Raw genomic sequence first — 19,403 nt, 5'->3', positions numbered from 1 at the left:
CTCTGTCCATGTGGATGAGTTTTATTGTCACTCCAATCTGTGCAGTTATTCACTAAGGGCCTCATTCTGAGTTGGGAAAAAAGCAAGAAAAAGACGGGAACTGTGCATCTAGGTAACACCATGCTACAGTGTGTGGGGGGGGCAGATGTAACATGTGCAGAGAGAGATAGATTTGGGAGGGGGATGTCCAAGATGAAATCTAAGTTGCAGTATAAGCAAAACTGTCCAGCATTTGTGGCCTACATGCAAAAGCAGACAGTGTTTACTCTGCATGACAAAAAATTTATGTATTTGCCCTCCTTGGACCTTAACCAGGCGCTAACACAAAGGGTTAAACAGCAGTAACAGTGGTAATACATGAGTACGGCAGTGGTCACTACTGATGTTAGCGGCAGCAGTAATACAGGTAATAGTTGTCTCAACTAAAGAGCTAAGCACTGCACATATGTGCAGTCTATGGCACTCTAACACTGAGGAATGCGCCGGCTTGCTCATGCGTAGTGACATCATCCCACCGGTGTCACTGCTAGAGAGAGGAGAGAGCACAGGAAAGCACTCCCCTCTAACACTCCCCCCCTCATTCTGGGCTATCACATAAAACATACACTTTATTCAAATATTTCGTATTAAGATATTTCATATTAAGGGTAACTATCTACAGCAAGCTTAACTGACCAAAAAATTCTGTGCTCAATGAGTGAGATGCACCCCAAAGAAGACATCTTTTTCTGATTTTAAAAAATATCTAAACTTTGATTATTCAATTTAGATAATTCAAGGGAAGATTGGGTGTTATTGAGAGGCAGCTTATATTACTGTACTTACAGGGTGTAGTGTCCATTCAGCTGCACCCCAAAATTATAAAAGCTGGAAAAAATATTTTTTTTCTGGTTTAAATATAAATATCAAGTTTTGAATGTAATTAAGTTATTTCAAAGAAAGATTGTGTGTTATAGAGAGGCAGTTTATATTACTGTACTTACTGTGTCTTGTTTCACCCCACCCCAAAATAATAAAAATGTAAAAAAATTTAAAAAAATTCTGGTTTAATAAAATTATTTGATTTGCTCCTTTCTGCTTTTCCTCCTTCAGCAGATGTTGAAGCATGGCTGGACTGGCCATCGGGAACCTTTGGAAATTCCAGATGGGCCATTGGACTTACGGCCGGCTTCTGGAGGGTGGAAGTACCCCTGCCCTCCACCCCACGCCTCCGGTTTCACTATGTGAGTTCAGGGAGACGAAAGAGGTGGGGGCAATGATCGGTCTAGAAGATATGAGGTTGTGCCACGATGCCAGGCCCCTATGACTCTCAACATATCCCCTTGAAACAACCGTGCCCCCTTTTCAATCAAGCTCGTGTAAGGCACATTCACAGGGTGGACTGCCAGGGCTGACCTGCAGCCGCAGTCCACCCCTGTGTTGAAGTCTCAGTTCCAGCTTCTCAACCCTCTTCTGGAGGTCATGGCAGCAGCATACAGTGCACCTTATTCTGGACAGCTACTTCTCACAGGTTTTGATGTTCTCTATCTTGCAAGACCATCCAACACCAGCTTCTCATTCAGGTGTATAGTCCACCTTTTCTGCAGCTATTCCATAGATATAGAGTATGTAATATTGATTATAGCCTGAGCTGTACTATACCTCACTAGTATAACACTTAATATTTGTGTAGCTTCTGGCAACCACTGCTAAGTATGCAAGTATGTATTAGGTAAATGACTACAGCTCCCAGCATATTCTTGCTGCATTGTATTTGTATGTTCCAGTCTCAGCTATATTAGCTAAATGACTACTGCTCTGAACAATTAACTTAGAAGTAATATTAACTTAAGTAGTTTATCACTGCATACTATCTGTAGCTGATGGTTTTGACTATAGATTTTTGTGTTTTTGTTTTCTTTGTTAGCTTCTAGATATATAGACCCAGATGTTAGCTTAATGGTATTTGCTATTTGTTTGTTTAAGATAATTTATCGCTAGCATTATTAGTGGGAGTGTTTTGGGGGTAGTTAGCAATCAGTGGTGTCACATGCCAGGTCTCCTATGTAAGGTTTATTAGTAGGCTGGATAGCCTTGGCTGGAATGCCCTATCTCATAAGTGCCCTATTCAAACGTGCCAATCACATTTAAATCGATTATTGGCATTATATCAGCATTATTCAGAAGTAAAACAGAAGGAAACCCACTGATCTACAAACAAACAACAACCCAAACATGAATTGGACAAAGTGGGATGAACAATTGTGAGTTCACATTCTCCATACTACTAGATACTGTGGACTACATAACCAGGACTTTCATTACTGAACTCCCTGTTTGGTGGCTGCAAAAACCTGGTGCCTACTTTGCTACTATTTATGCTGGCTCTGTGCTTTACATATAATCCTAATGCATGCATATCTGTGTTAGTGTCAGTTTACCTCTATAATAATGTATTTTTACCTTAGCTCTTTTTCTAAGTCATATCATTTAACTCCAATCACTGTCTATTTTATTACTTAATTCCTGCTCCCACCAAATCTCCACTTTTATTATACAGACACATTTTCCCACACTGTAATCTTACTTCCATTACTGGAAATCTGCGCTCTCTCTTACAATCTTTCTTTATTCCTACTTTCGACTTTTTCTTCCATTATTTACATCATCCTTACCAATACCATGTTTTCTTCAGCTCCCACCTTCACTCAGTGTCTACCTAATCTTTTGTTCTGCCCCTTGCTTCCACCTTTATCCTTTCCCACTTGTCTCCTCCACTTCCTCTTCCTCTTATCTCCTCTCCTCTGTTTACCTTCCTTCACATCTTCTCCCAATACTCCACTTTCATTCTCTTATACTCCACCGGGGTCCTACTACCTCACTGTTAATCCCTCCTCTCACCCCCCCTCCATGTCACTTCACCCCACATCCATCCACATATCATTAATCTCCCTTCCTGTCCACCTTCTACTGGCTCCCCTTCTAGCACTGGAGATCGCACCAACACTACACTCTATTTATCTCGGTCCCCAAAATTAATCTCACCTCCACGCTACAGCAACCGTGATAATCTGATCCAAATCTCTACAACAAACTTTGTCCCTCTATACTGTGCCCTCTGAAATGCCCGGTCAGTCTGTAATAAACTGGTCCCAACCCATGGCCTTTTCATCTCCAACTCCCTGACTCTCCTAGCCATTACTGAAACCTGGATTTACCATCTGACACCACTTCTCCTGCAGTTCTCTCCTCTGGGGGCCTCACCTTTTCCCACATCCCATGACCTGGGGTCCCCACGGTGGTGGTGTTGGGGTCCTTCTATCCCCTGGTTACTCATACCAACCCATTCCCTCTGAACCATCCCTTACATTCTCTACATTTTAAGTCCATGCTATATGCCTCATCCACCCAGTACACCTCCAAGTAGCTCCCCTGGCCCTTCCTCCAAGTTCCTTGACAACTTTGCTTCCTGGCTCCCTCACTTTCTCTCCTCAGACCTTCCTTCCATTATACTAGGTGACTTCAATATTCCAATTGATATCCCCACAGAATCCTCTGCCTCCAAACTCCTCACCCTCACATCTTCACTTGGTCTCTCCCAATGGACCTCCTCACCCTCCCATGTGAGTGGCCATTTGCTTGATCTGGTCTTCACTCACCGATGTGATATTTCTGAACACTCTAATTCCCCATTCCCACTTTCTGACCATCACCTTCTCTCTTTTAACCTGTCCCTCTCTCCTTCCCCTCCTCTACCTCCAAAAGCCACCATCACAAGTGTAACATTGACGCTATCGACACAGTTTCCTTTTCCTCCCTGCTTGACTCACTTCTCTCCCCTATCCTCTTTCTCTCCTGCCCTGAACAAGCCACTTCCCTATACAATGCCTCCCTTACTTCTCCTCTGGACTCTGTTGCTCCGGCAATCACTACTCCTCATCCCTGGCATTCCAAATGCACAAGATACCTGCAAAAGTGTTCACGAACCGCCGAGTGACAGTAGAGAAGATCACGCTCTCAGGCAGATTTTCTCCATTTCAAATGTATGCTTTCATCCTATAGTGCTGCTTTCTCTCTCTCTAAACAGTCATATTTCAAGATCCTCATCTTCTCTCAGTCCTCTAATCCCCAGAGTCTCTTCACCACTTTCAACTCCCTCCTTTGCCCACCCCCTCCTAGTCTCCCCTCCTTGCTCTCTGCCCTTGACTTTGCTATCTACTTTACATCTAAAATAGATTCCATACATCAGGACATCATATCCAACCAGTCCCCCTGCTTTCCACCTCCTCCTTTCCCAGATCACCCCTCCCCATCAACTTTTCCAACTCTAACATCCTTCTCCCCTGTATCTGGAGAGGAAGTCATGGTCTCATCTGGTCCTCTGCCACTTCCACCTCCCCCCTTGATCCTATGCCCTCCCACCTCCTCCACCTCCTCTCTCTTTCTGCCTGCTCCCATCTTGCCCACCTCATTAATCTCTCCCTCTCATCAGACACTGTTCCTTCTGCATTCAAGCATGCCCTTGTCTCCCCCATTCTTAAAAACCTACCCTTGATCCTAACCTTCTTTCTAACTACCGACCCATCTCTCTCCTCCCTTTTGCCTCCAAACTCCTTGAGCGGATTGTCTATAACTGCCTTACCACTTTTCTTTCCTCCCTCTCCCTCCTTGACCCTTTTCAGTCCGGCTTCCGTTCTCTCCACTCCACTGAAACTGCCCTCATGAAAGTCAGCAACGACCTCCTTGCTGCCAAATCCAAAGGCCACTACTCTCTTCTCATTCTCCTTGATATCTCTGCTGCTTTTGACACTGTGGACCACCCTCTCCTGCTGCATATCCCTCATTCCCTTCGTTTATGTGACACTGCCCTCTCCTGGTTGTCGTCCTACCTCCCTGACCGATCTTTCTCAGTTTGCTCTCATGACTCCTCTTCCCCCCACAGCCTCTTACAGTAGGTGTTCCCCAAAGTTCTGTTCTTGGACCCCTCCTATTCTCCTTCTATACTTCCTCTCTAGGTGAACTCATCAGCTCTTTTGACAGCCATTATCATCTCTATGCTGATGATACTCAAATCTACCTTTCCTCCCCTGATCTCTCCCCCTCTATTCTGACTCGTATCTCCTATCCCTTCCTGGATGTCCCAGCGATTTCTTAAACTTAATATGTCTAAGACAGAACTGATAATTTCCCCAACCTTCCACATAACCTCACCTCCCACTATTTCTTTATCAATTGATGGACTAACTATCTCATCTAGTCCCAAGGTGCACTGTCTTGGAGTTATCCTGGACTCATCCCTCTCCTTCAAGCCACATATCCAGAACCTCCCACAGTCCTGTAATTTACATCTCAAAAATATTTTTAAGATCAGACCCTATCTCACCAGGATGCTACTAAAACCCTCGTACACTCACTGGTCATATCTAGATTGGACTACTGTAACCTCCTCCTATCTGGCCTTCCCAAATCCAATCTCTCTCCCCTCCAGTCTATCCTTAATGCTGCTGCACGGCTTATCTTCCTCTCCCAATGCTCTATATCTGCCTCCCGTCTCCTACAAGCCCTCCACTGCATCCCCTTCCCTTTTAGATCCCAATTTAAAGTTCTCACACTCGCTTACAAAGCCCTCACCCAATCTTCCATATACATCTCTGATCTCATCTCCCTTCACTCTCCTCTCCGTTCTCTTCGTTCAACTAATACACGCCGCTTTTCATGCCAGCTGATTACTTCCTCCCACTCCTGCTTCCAAGATTTTGCCTGCACTGCTCCCCACCTCTGGAACTCTCTCCCACTCCCCATCAGACTCTCCACCTCTTTGCAATCCTTCAAATGGGCTATCAAGACCCACTACTTCATCAAAGCCTTCTAGCCATCATTCTAACTCCCTGCTACATGCTCTTTCCTCCCCATCTACCCAATCTGTGTCAAATCTGTTTGTCTTCCCCTCCCTTTTAGAATGTAAGCTCTTACGAGCAGGGCCCTCTACCCTCTTGTGCGTCTCCCTACTTTAGTTTCATCTACTTCTTACTCACCACTAGGGCACTTAACACTTGGTTGCGTATGCTCTGTTGCTTATCTGGGTGTTATGGTCGCTAATGTAGCAATATATATTATCCATGTCCAGGTCCTGTATTGCATTGTTCTGTAAGTTGCTTGTCTACAATTTGTTTATGTACTTTGTAAGGTGCTGTGGAACACTTGTGGAACCATATAAATATATGATAATAATGATAATAATTTGAAAACTCACATTTGTAAGCTTGGTTGTTAATCATTTGTTCCGTGTTTTCATTTACTTTTCCTTATAGTAAATAAATGCTTTACGTGTCACTAAATACTCCACCTACAATCACCTGTACTGATTGATGGTGATCTACTATAGTTTTGTAGTAAACACTCCACCTATAATCACCAATACTAGTCTCAGGACTGTTATTTGCTATTTGGAGTCATTTTGATGATGATCTAGTTTTCTACTAGATGTTACTTTGGCTGCAATCACCTGTACTGGCCTGAGACCTGTGATTTGCTGTTTGGAGAAGTGTGTCAGTAATATATAATATTGTTTTCTACTAGGCTTTGCTTTTAGGCTATTTGTTCTTGATTAATGAAAAAATTCTATAGGGTCATATATGTTATGAAACTGCCACCCTGTCTGTCACTGCAGTGCCATTATGTTTCCTAGATGTGCTATATTATTTTTTAAGCTGCCATGTGTTTGTGCCACTGCTTTGTCACTTAGATCAGCCAGTCAGTTCACTGCAGCCTTTGGACAATATTGGTGGAAACAACAATATTGTGAGCTATGAGGTATTCAATTGACTGGAAATGTATATTATTGATGTTTTGTAATTCTGTAGAAATAAAAACAGGTTCAAATGACATGATTTTATGTGATAAAATAGAAAGTTATAGTGATATCTTATGTAGCGCTGCACAAAAGGGTGATTAGCAGCCTACTGACAATACCTAGGTCCTGCCCATATGTACCAATATCACAGGCGTGAGTAAAAAATAACAGTCTGTATTGCTAGTGCTGTATCTTAGGGTGGGGTAGGGGAATAGTAAGATTAATTAAAAAAAATATATATCTAAACATAGCATAATATAAAGTACCTGGCAGGCGTCTGACAGTGTGTTTGGGCATATCTCAATAACCACTGGGTAGATTTTGATTCAGTTTTCACTATTCTATAGAGCATTTGTTGAGGAAGGTTTAGGTGTATGAAACATTAATATTTAACAAAAGGGAGCCAAGCAGTGAGGATATTAGTGAAGCAAGTCAATATAAAATAGTCCCTGGTAGGCATCTGTCAGTGTGTACGGGCATATCTTGAGAACCACTGACTGTATTCTAGAGCAGGGGTGGCCAACCAGTCACAAGTAAAGAGCCTACAAATATCTGTAGGTTTGTCAAAGAGCCGAGATCATGCACACATAGAAGGCCCATTTGCAAAAAGTGGCGTGGTGAGCTAGGCCACGCCCCTGGTATGATGTTTGTAGGTGCATGTAAAAGCACATGCACACAAGCACCGTGGAGATAACTATTAAAGGGAAAGAAAAGTTAGGACAATATAAAAAAAACACAGATCCACATAAAATACACTGAAACAAACCACATCCACATAAAATACATTGAAAAAAAAAAAAAAGAAACACATAAAACTATCCAACCCCCCTGCTGTCAATCCAGCCCCTCCATGTGTCACTCTAGCAGACTCTTATGTCTCACAACAGCAGACCCTCATGTGCCTCTCCAGCTCCCCCTCATTTATTCCCAGGCCACTCCAGTTCAGCCACCTTTCCCCACACTCCCCCCACATTTCACAAATAAAATGAAAAAAAAACCAACAAACAAAAAAACCCACAGGTCTTACCCTGTTGTGACTGTCTGTGTCATGTAGGTAGGCTCCAGCATCTGTGACCGCTTTCTCCTCGTGGCTGCAGGTTCAGTCACAAGTTGAGCTCTACCTCAGGATTGCGGCGTGACATCGCCAAGTCGCCCTTACATGCCACCGGAGTGCAGCAGACTGTTGCAACAAAGGTCGAGCCTCCTCTGAACGGCTGCGTGCCTATCAGAGGAGACAGTGTCAGTCAGGGGAGCCACATCAGAACAACGGAAGAGCCAAATGTGGCTCAAGAGCCACAGGTTGGCCACCGCTGCTATAGAGCATTTATTGAGGAAGGTTTACGTGTATGAAACATTTATGTATAACAAAAGGGAGCAGAGCAGTGAGGATATTAGTGAAGCAAGCCAATAATAAAATAGTTCCTGGCAGGCATCTGTTATGGTGTACGGGCATATCTTGAGAACCACTGAACGGATTTTGATGCAGTTTTCACTATTTTATAGAGCTTTTGTTGAGGAGGGATATGTTCAGCATCCTGGTGCAGGGGATGGTGACACCTGTTATAATCCCAGCGCCGGCATCCCAACTGCCGGCATCCCAACAGCCAGCATCCCAAAGGTATGTAGCGGGGTTAGGGGATAGGCACTAGCGGAGGGTTATGGATAGGCACTAAGGGGGAGGTTTTGTCACCGGGGAAAGAGGGGGAGGGTTAGGACACATAACGACAGGTGTTGGTTTCCTAACACTGTTGGGATGCCGGTGTTGGGATTTTGACCGCCGAGATCCTGAGCACCGGCATCCCGACTGCCAGCATCCCAATCGCCGGCATTCTGAAGGTATGTAGTGGGGTTAGGGGGAGGGTTAGGGGATAGGCACAAGGGGGACCGTTAGGGATAGGCACTATGGGGGATGTTTAGGCACCAGGGAGGGAGGGGAAGAATTAGGATCAGTGGCGGATTTTGCCTAAGGGCTGAGAGGTTGCAGCCCCCCCAGTAAAATCTGCCACGTCAGTGTAGTAAGTGCAGTCCATGGCTGCACTCTCTACACTGTGACTGGCAGTGGCTTCCTATTGGAAGTGCTACCTGCCAGTCAGATACACAACAGGTAGTCTCAGGGGAAGTTGTCTCCTCCCCCTGGCACAGCCAGTCTGGGCTGCTATTGTAGAGAGCAGCTTCGAGGATGAAGCCGCTACTCTGTCTTTCAGCCAGTCCTAACTGGCTCCTAGGGGCTGCATACAATGCAGCCCTTTGGAAACCAGTAAAAATGCACATGCATGGCTCCCCACCGCTAGTGTGCATGCGCCTGTCCCAGAGCCTGTCACATGATTGATTTAGCAGGCGGCAGAACCATGGCAGAAGCTACTTCACCAGTGATTGGTGAGTCCCCCTACGGGTGAGTTTTCTCAGCAGCGGCAGCCCCCATCCTCAAAGAGGGTAGGAGCCACCACTGGTTAGGACACCTATCGACAGGTGTTGGTATTCTAACCCTGTTGGGATACCAGTGTTGGGATTTTGACCGCCAAGATCCGGAGCACCGGCATCATGTACCCATCACGTCGAGGAAGGTTTAGTTGTATGAATCATTAATGTATGACAAAAGGGAGCCAAGCAGGGATGATTTTAGTGAAGCAAATCAATGATTAAATCAGATGTCCGGGCACTTTCTTATATTACGCTGCCTAAACCATTAAAGATACAGTCAGGTGCATAAATATTAGGACATTGACAGAATTTTCATATTTTGGCCTCTATTCATCACCACAATGGCTTTGAAATGAAACAAACAAGATGTGCTTTAACTGCAGACTTTCAGATTTAATTTGAGGGTAATTTCATCCAAATCAGGTGAACGGTGTAGGAATTACAACGGTTTCTATATGTGCCTCCCAATTTTTAAGGGGCCAAAAGTAATGGGACAAACTAAACAATCCTAAATCTAACTTTCACTTTTTAATACTTTGTTGCAAATCCTTTGCAGGCAATTACAGCCAGAAGTCTGGAATGCATAGACATCACCAGACGCTAGTTTTCATCCCTGGTGATGCTCTGCCAGGCCTCTACTGCAAATGTCTTCAGTTCCCGCTTGTTCTTGGGGCATTTTCCCTTCACTTTTGTCTTCATCAAGTGAAATGCATGCTCAATTGGATTCAGGTCAGGGAATTGACTTGGCCATTGCATAACATTCCACTTTTTAGCCTTAAAAACTCTTTGGTAGCTTTTGCAGTATGCTTCAGGTCATTGTCCATCTGCACTGTGAAGCACTGTCCAATGAGTTCTGAAGCATTTTACTGAATATGAGCATATAATATTGCCCGAAACACTTCAGAATTCACTCTGCTGCTTTTGTCAGCAGTCACATCATCAATAAATACAAGGGAACCAGTTCCATTGGCAGCCATACATGCCCATGCCATCATACTACCACTATGCTTCACTGATGAGGCGTTATGTTTTGGATCATGAGCAGTTCCTTTCCTTCTCCATACTCTTCTCTTCCCATCACTCTGGTACAAGTTGATCTTTGTCTCATCTGTCCATAGGATGTTGTTCCAGAACTGTAATGGCTTTTTTAGATGTTGTTTGGCAAACTCTAATCTGGTCTTCCTGTTTTTGAGGCTCAGCAATTTTTTACATCTTGTGGTGAACCCTCTTTATTCACTCTTGTGAAGTCTTCTCTTGATTGTTGACTTTGACACATATACACCTACCTCCTGGAGAGTGTTCTTGATTTGGCCAACTGTTGTGAAGGGGTTTTTCTTCACCAGGGAAATAATTCTTCTGTCTTCCACCACAGATGTTTTCCGTGGTCTTTTGGTGTTGCTGAGCTCTCCGGTGCGTTCTTTCTTTTTAAGAATGTTCCAAACAGTTGATTTGGCCACACCTAATGTTTTTGCTATCTCTCTGATGGGTTTGTTTTGATTTTTCAGCCTAATGATGGCTTGCTTCACTGATAGTGACAGCTCTTTGGATCTCATATTGAGAGTCGACAGCAACTGATTCCAATTGCAAATGTCACACCTAGAATCAACTCCAGACCTTTTAACTGCTTAATTGATAATGAAATAATGAGGGAATAACCCACACCTGTCCATGAAATAGCTTTTGAGTTGATAGTCCCATTACTTTTGGCCCCTTAAAAAGTGGGAGGCACATATAGAAACCATTGTAATTACTAAACCGTTCACCTGATTTGGATGTAACTTCCCTCAAATTAAATCTGAAAGTCTGCAGTTAAAGCACATCTTGTTTATTTCATTTCAAAGCCATTGTGGTGGTGAATAAAGGCCAAAATATGAAAATTCTGTCAATGTCCCAATATTTATGCACCTAACTGTATATCACAGCGATGGACTTTATTTCAGTTTTCCCCTCTTATTACCGTTCCAATTTCATTTATGTGAAAAACGATTCTTTAATTTCAAATGAGTCCAATTCCCTGTAAGAGTCTGCTTTGGTGGGACAATAAATAAAGTGCAGGGATAGGCTCTTAACGTTGACCTAAGTGGGAATCTTTTGTTTATGGACAATTTTACGTGGCCCTTTTGCATCTCACGTCAAAACAATTGACATCAGGAGAAAAACTACTAATGTTGTCTGCAAGGCAATCTTGTAAGACCTCAGTTAAAAAAGACTATTGCCGTAAATTCAAAATTGCACCCCGAGCGAAGCCTGTGTGGGTCACTACTAGTAAATGTATATAGAGTAAAACTTCCCTTATATGATAGAAGTCTAAAAATTTTTCACTGTGGTTTTCATCAATATGAAATTGAATAAACATGATCTCATAGCACACTAAATAAAATCCAATTGAATAATGGTATCAATAATATTATATGAATGCTTGATTAGATATCTGATGTAGAAAAAAAACTCTCATGCAATAGTGTCCACTTAAAATACTCTGTATACCAATATAGTGAATTGGGACACAGCATGAAAAAAAGTAATAACATTTATTTAACAATTCCAAAATGTAAAAAACAAGTATATATAAAATGTCCAACCTAGGGACTATTACCAGACGTGAGGACAAAACAGGCTGGTAGTAAAAAGTCTGAGGTTTCCAGAAGTCTCAGAACTCCACATCAAGTCCTATTGGATCTGGAGATACATCTCTGTCATGGAATCCAAAGAGGAGCTTCCAATGCGTTTCAGATGTGTAAATCTTTTCTTCAGGGCAATATGGCTATCTTCTTTGGAGGGGCTTTAAATAGGGAGAATAAAAGTACAATGGGAAGTTACATAATAAACTAGAACCTGAAGTAACGTCATAACTGGAACCGGAAGTGGGGTCAGATCCATAGTATAAACAAAGGGAACGAAAAAAAAAACTATGATTCAAATTAACTGTTCAATTAAAATTTTCAATTACAATATGTAGTATGGTTGCTTTAAAGTTAGTAGTTTATATCCAATCCCCTACAGCACTCTGCTCGACTAATCAGTGTACAAAACACGTCACATCACGAGTAAACCAGAAGAGAAGTCATCCATGGTGCACGTGGGTCATCGTGTGGGGGAGCGCTGCAAGTATTCTCCAAGGGTTTGAAATATGATTCTGCTGAACCTTCCCCAAGTCACAGTGTTTCTTGTCTTTGGATGAATGTATTCAATGTGTTAACATGGCGTTCCATAGGGCTCATAGATGATCTAAAGTTAATACATGGGTTAATAACATGTTTTGTCACGTGTAATTTTCTTTCATTCCATATGACACTGTCCTATGCACTTTAAAACATGAAATATCTATGCACTGTAATAATAATTATAAATATAAGAAAATTAAATAGAAGTATATATAAAATGTATGACCATAGCGGGGCTAGCAGGAGGTGGGAATAATATTATGGTGCATAGAAGGTGAATCACAGGAGACATTTTAATTCAAAATCATGGTTCAAGCCTGTAGGTGTTAATGTTTTTAATTTAGAAATCCATCTTACCTCTGCTTTGGACAAGTTGAGTTCTTCATTTCTCCCTAGAGATGTTGCGGCGACCCCCGTGTTTTGGTTTTGGGTCTGGATTCATATTCGTATTTAGGTTTTGCAAACTCACCCTCAAATATTTTGGTTTTGGATATGTCATTTTTTAAAACATTTTAAAAAAAAAACTTTTAAAACAGCTAAAATTATGTAATTTATGCAATCCAAAACCTAAAATTTGGGTTTAAAATCTGAATTCTGAACCGCAAAAAGATCAAAACCATTTTGATTTATCTGGATCTCCTCAGGAGATCAGAACCGCAAGTCAGATCTATCCAGATTCACTAAATTCGGGTGGATTCGGTATTTCTGGAGAACAAAAACCCACATCTCTATTTCTGTCTCCATGAGACTTTGATATTTTGTATCCATATAGATCTATTAATGTCCTTGGTAGAACAATTATGCTTGACACAAAAGGGCTCTGAGAGGTGGTGCTTTAGTAGTCCTTTTTTATTATTTCTCAAGTGCTCCACCGATCTGGTCTTTAGTGGTCTTTAATTTTATCCAATGTATGTAAGTCCACAGCTGCATTGGATAAAGCTGATGACATTTACACTATGACAGGTAAAAAATTCATTGATGTTAATAATCTGCCCATTTATGCTGAATCCGGTTTATTTGGTGGAGTCATTTTTTATATTGTGGAAACCAATACATGAGCCTCATCTGTGGAAGCTCTTCATTCAAATATAGTGATTGAACACATTGGGAAGTGCACTTTGTCCAAGTTTTTTTACATTGGGTGATTTGCGGTAAATGTAAGGTGGTTTAGGAGATAATAAATTACTCAAAACTGGGTCTCTCTGTAGAAGATGCCAGTGTTATTTTTATGTTGACAATCAAAACTTGAGATGACAGCCCATTGTTTTTTCTCTCCTTTTTCTTTAAGGTTGTATATTTTCTTTCCGTGATTTCTTAATGAGAGTGCTTCTATCCAGAGACTTAATTCCTACTTGGATGATGTCCATTTTTTTTTTATTGTACCCTTTTAAAAAAAAATAGTTCTTCATGGTTGTTATTTGCTCCAAGAGTTGTAAATTGTCACTGCAATTTCTTTTTAGGTAAAGGAATTGGCTCTTGGGAATGCCATTTAACCACTGTTTGTAGTGTTCTCTGTTCACATGTATGTACAGTAGTTGTTGGCGTTGTTTGGCTTGCTATAGTATTTTGTCTGAAGTGTACAATCTTTGACATAAATATTGAGAGTCAAGAACTGTATGTTTTCTTGGCTTGATGTGTACATCAGCTTGATATTGGAGTGGATATTAAGTGAGTCAGAGGTGAAGAGGATGTCGTCTATAAAGCAATACCAAGTTAGATGTTCTGTACCCCAAAGTTACATATTTCCATGTGTATTTTTGTTCCCAATAAGCCATGAGGAGATTGGTTATGCTTGGGGCAAACTTTGTTGCCATCGCTGTCCCTTTTTATTGTATGTAATACTCCCTTCAAATTGAAAAAAAAAATATTCTCCAATATGATTTAGATACTTTCTGATAGGAATTCCTTCATATTCCATTATGATTGGTTTTGTCTAAGAACCATTTTACTGCTGTAAGTCCATCTTTATGCTTAATGTTAGTGTAAAGTGAAGATACATTGGCTGTGACTAAACCATTTCTTCACTCCACTGTATATTCTCAAATGTTTTGTAAGGTGTCAGTAGTGTCTTTTAGAAAAGAAGGATTTGTAACTACCAATGGTTTGTAGTTTTTAATCAATAAAAGATTAATATTAACTGTAATAATTCTTACTCTTGCAATAATTGGTCTTCCAGTGGGTGCAGTAGCTTTTATGCACTTTTGTCAGCACATAGATCGTTGGTGTACTGTAGTTGGTTATGTGGTGTTAATAAAATCATACTCCTAGATGGAGCTTGAACTACAGAGCACCAGCCGCTGCTGTATGGAGGTAGTAGAGCAGGTATATGCAGGATGCGCTATACTATGCATGCACAGAAAACCAAATGGTGGCCATCTTGCTACAGGAGAATGCTTCAGTGATGGAGTATTCATGGAGGCAGCACAGTAGCGCACACCATATTTCAACTATTTATATCCTCTTTTGTTTAGGTTACATATGAAGTATCCAAAATATGGTATGTCTTGTACTGTTAATGTAACCAGAGATATCCTTGAGCCAGGGGGATGACATTGTGTGCTACTGTGCATGCGTGGTCCTACTGTGCATCTTCAGTTCCAACCTCCATAGAGAGAGGATGTGCCACAGAGGGTCCCCATAGTGATAGGATGTGTCACAGAGGGTCTCCATAGTGAGAGGATGTGTCACAGAGGGTCTCCATAGTGATAGGATGTGCCACAGAGGGACTCTATAGTGAGAGGATATGACACAGAGGGTCTCTATGGTGAGAGGATGTGCCACAGAGGGTCTCTATAGTGAGAGGATGTGCCACAGAGGGTCTCTATAGTGAGAGGATGTGCCACAGAAGGTCTCTATAGTGAGAGGATGTGCCACAGAGGGTCTCTATAGTGAGAGGATGTGCCACAGAGGGTCTCTATAGTGAGAGGATGTGCCACAGAGGGTCTCCATAGTGAGAGGATGTGCCACAGAGGGTCTCCATAGTGAGAGGATGTGCCACAGTGGGTCTCCATAGTGAGAGGATGTGCCACAGAGGGTCTCCATAGTGAGAGGATGTGCCACAGAGGGTCTCTATAGTGAGAGGATGTGCCACAGAGGGTCTCTATAGTGAGAGGATGTTCCACAGAGGGTCTCCATAGTGAGGAGAAAGTGCCACAGAGGGTCTCTATAGTGAGAGGATGTGCCACAGAGGGTCTCTATAGTGAGAGGATGTGCCATAGAGGGTCTCTATAGTGAGAGGATGTGCCACATAGGGTCTCTATAGTGAGAGGATGTGCCACAGAGGATCTCTATAGTGAAAGGATGTGCCACAGAGGGTCTCCATAGTGGAGAGAGATGGTTTTGCAGAAGTTAGTGTCTCTGCTAATTCCACTGCACCACCTCGACTATACTGCTGTAATGTATGTATATACTAGTGTGTGCATAATCCACTGCCACCACTGTATAGTATGTATACACACAGGTGTGTGCTCCCCACCACTGCTATACTGCTGTACTGTATGTATATACCAGTGTGTGCATAACCCACTGTCACCACTGTACAGTATGTATACACACAGGTGTGTGCTCCACACCACTGCTATACTGCTGTAATGTATGTACATACCATTGTGTGTATACTAGGGGTGAGCGGGTTCAGATTTCTGAAATCCGAACCCCCCCGAGCCTCCCCGATCCGAGGCTGATCCGAGTCAGGCTCGACTTTTCCCGCCTGACTCGGATCTGAAATCGAGGCAAAACGTCATCATCCCGCCTTCCGGGTCTCGCGGGTTTTGTATTCTATATAAGGTACCAGCGTTGGCGCCATTTTCTCACTCGGCTGTGGACAGTGAAGAGTGAGGGTCAGAGTTAGGGCTGGCTGGTCTGTGTAGTGCAGTGTAGTGTAGTGCAGTGTAGTGTTGTGCTGTGCTGTGCTGCGCTGTGCTGCTGTTGTCCATAGGGGCTGTTTCCACTCCTCCAAAGTCCATTGGGGCTGGCTGTGTTGTGCTGTGCTGCTGTTGTCCATAGGGGCTGTGTCCACTCCTCCAAAGTCCATAGGGGCTGGCTGTATTGTGCTGTGCTGCTGTTGTCCATAGGGGCTGTGTCCACTCCTCCAAAGTCCATAGGGGCTGGCTGTGTTGTGCTGTGCTGCTGTTGTCCATAGGGGCTGTGTCCACTCCTCCAAAGTCCATAGAGGCTGACTGGACTGTGTTGTGCAGTCAGTTGTCCATAGGGGCTGTGTCCACTCCAAAGTCCTGTGCAGTGTCCCAGTCCTAAAGGGGTGCTGTAGTGTTGTCTAGGGGGTGCTCTGACCATCCGGGGTGCTCCCCCCAAGTGCAAAAAAATTTTAAAAAAATTGTGTTTGTGAATTGTGCGCGCAGTAGCCGCACGTGTATCAACAAAGGAGCAGCGCCAAGCGTGCGCCTGTGTCATAAGTAAAGGGCCAGCTGGCTTGACCGTTAAAGGGTGCTGTAACCCCCAAAGTGCACTCCAAACAAAATAAAAAAATATTTTCTATGTTTGTAAATAGTGTGCACTGTGGCTGCACGTGCATCAATAAAGGAGCAGCGCCGAGCGTGCGCCTGTGTCCCATAAGTAAAGGGCCAGCTGGCTTGTCTGTTAAAGGGTGCTGTGACCCCCAAAGTGCACTCAAAAAAAAAATAAAAAAATATATTTTTTTGTGCTGTGAATTGTGTGCGCAGTAGCCTCACGTGCATCAACAAAGTAGCGCCAAGCGTGCACCTGTGTCATAAGTAAAGGGCCAGCTGGCTTGACTGTTAAAGGGTGCTGTAACCCCCAAAGTGCACTCCAAACAAAATTAAAAAAATAGTTTCAGTGTTTGTGAATTGTGTGCACTGTGGCTGCACGTGCATCAACAAAGGAGCAGTGCCAAGCGTGCTCCTGTGTCATAAGTAATGGGCCGGCTGGCTTGTCCATTAAAGGGTGGTGTAACCCTCAAAGTGCGCTCCACAAAAAATAAAAATTTCTCCTTTTTTTTTCAGTCTTTGTGAATTGTGTGGGCTGTAGCTGAACCTGCGTCCTCAAAGCAGCAGCGACAAGCGTGCGTCTGTCTGTTAAAGGGTGGTGTAACCTTCAAAGTGCGCTCCACAAAGAATAAAAAATTCTTCTTTTTTTTCTCTTTGTGAATTGTGTGTGCTGTAGCCGCACCTGCATCCTCAAAGCAGCAGCGCCAAGTGTGCGCCTTAGCCGCACGTATATATCAATATAACATAAATGGAGGACCAAACTTTCTCCGATAAAAATAAAATAGGGAAAGATCAAGAACCACTTCCTCCTAGTGCTGAAGCTGCTGCCACTAATCATGACATAGACGATAACATGCTATCAACGTCGTCTGCGAAGGCCGATGCCCAATGTCATAGTAGAGGGCACATACAATCCCAAATGACAAAGTTCAGGAAAATGACTTTAAAAAAAACATTTAAATTATCTGAGGAGAAACGTAAACTTGCCAATATGCCATTTACGACACGGAGTGGCAAAGAACGGCTAAGGTCTTTCCCTATGTTCATGACTATTGATTCAGCTTCACATGACGATGGAAGCCCTCCTCCCACTAAAAAAATCAAACGAGTTAAGCTGGCAAAAGCACAGCAAAAAACTGACTGTGCGTTCTAAGAAGATATCACAAATCCCCAAGGAGAGTCCAAGTGTGGTGGCGGTTGCGATGCCTGACCTTCCCAGCACTGGACGAGAAGGGGTGGCTCTTTCCACCATTTGCACGCCCCCTGCAAGTGCTGAAAGGAGCACCCACAGTCCACTTGCTGATATGCAAATTGAAGATATCACTATTGAAGTACAACAGTATGAGGATACTGGTGTAGCTGGCGCTGAGGAGGAAGTTGGCGAGGAGGATTCAGATGGTGATGTGGTTTGTTTAAATCAGGCTCCGGGGGAGACAGTTGTTGTCAGTGGGTTGAAAAAGCCCATCACGGTCATGCCTGGGCAGAAGATGAAACATTCCATCTCTTTGGTCCGACAATATTTCTATCCAAATCCGGACAACAACTGTCTTGCTATATGTACCATATGTAAATGTGAAATAAGTAGGGGTAGGGACGTTAACCACCTAGGAACATCCTCCCTTATACGACACCTGCAGCGTGTTCATAAAAAGTTACTGTCAAGTTCAGAAACTTTGGCTAAGACCGTAAGCAGTCCAGGGACACCTAAATCCCTTTGTCCTGTTACATCTAAGCACCTGCAAACCACACCGTCAACTCCCTCCTCGTCAATTTCCTCCTTAGTCAGGATCGGAAGTAGTCCTGCAGGCCATGTCACTGGCATGACTGACTCTCCTATCCGGGATTCCTCCGGAGGATCCTGCATTGCTACACCTACTGCTGCCACTACTGCTGTTGCTGCTGCTGGGAGTTGTTCATCATCCCAGAGAGGAAGTAGGAACACCACTACTTTTACTAAACAATTGACCCTTCAACAGTCCTTAGCGAGGAGGATGAAGTACGACAGCAGTCATCTTGAAGCAAAATGTATAACAGGCCTTGAATGATATGTTGGTGTTAGACGTGTGTCCGGTATCCGTCATTAGTGCAATGGGATTTAGACAATTGATGGAGGTAGTGTGTCCCCGGTTCCAAATCCCATCTAGATTCCACTTCACTAGGCAGGTGATACCGAGACTGTACAGAAACGTCAGAAAAAGTATGCTCAGTGTCCTGAAAAATGCGGTTGTACCCAATGTCCACTTATCCACGGACATGTGGACAAGTGGAACAGGGCAGACTAAGGACAATATGACTGTGACAGCCCACTGGGTAGATGTATCACCTTACGCAGCAACAACAGCAGCGTCACCAGTTGCAGCATCTCAGAAATGCCAGCTTGTTCCAAGGTAGGCTACGCTGTGTATCATCAGTTTCAGTAAGAGGCACACAGGAGACGCTTTGGGTGGCCCGAAAGATTTCTGGCCACTTTCGCCATTCAGCGACTGCGTGCCGAAGACTGGAGCGCCACCATACACTCTTGAA

The sequence above is a fragment of the Taudactylus pleione genome, unplaced genomic scaffold (assembly GCF_031769625.1).
Source record: "Taudactylus pleione unplaced genomic scaffold, aTauple2 ptg000300l, whole genome shotgun sequence".
Taxonomy (NCBI): Eukaryota; Metazoa; Chordata; class Amphibia; order Anura; family Myobatrachidae; genus Taudactylus; species Taudactylus pleione.
This window is presented reverse-complemented; position numbering follows the sequence as displayed.